This window comes from Vombatus ursinus, unplaced genomic scaffold (assembly GCF_900497805.2).
Source record: "Vombatus ursinus unplaced genomic scaffold, bare-nosed wombat genome assembly UNPS02014872.1, whole genome shotgun sequence".
In the NCBI taxonomy this organism is placed as follows: Eukaryota; Metazoa; Chordata; class Mammalia; order Diprotodontia; family Vombatidae; genus Vombatus; species Vombatus ursinus.
In genome coordinates, this window is record NW_020954650.1 from 4,125,308 (window position 1) to 4,125,642 (window position 335).

Here is a 335-nt window from a genome sequence, read left to right on the forward strand (position 1 = left end):
ATAATATTCCTAAAGCATAGGTGAAGCAATAGTATTACCCTTCTCAAAACATCCAATGACTCTATATTTCCTTGGGAATAGAATACTAACTTGGGACTTCCAATCTACCTCCAGTTTCTTTCCAGTATTCATTTATATTACATTTCTTTACACATTCCTTATTCAAATGAACCTAGTCTACTTGATATTCCCTAAATTGGGCATTATGTCTTCTAATTGTGCACCTGTGCATAGGCTACTCAAAAACTCTTCAACACATATTTGAACAATACTATAACTATCTCGTATTCTGAGAGGTGAGCTTTCCTGTTGTTTTTCCCCAGATCCAGAATTTA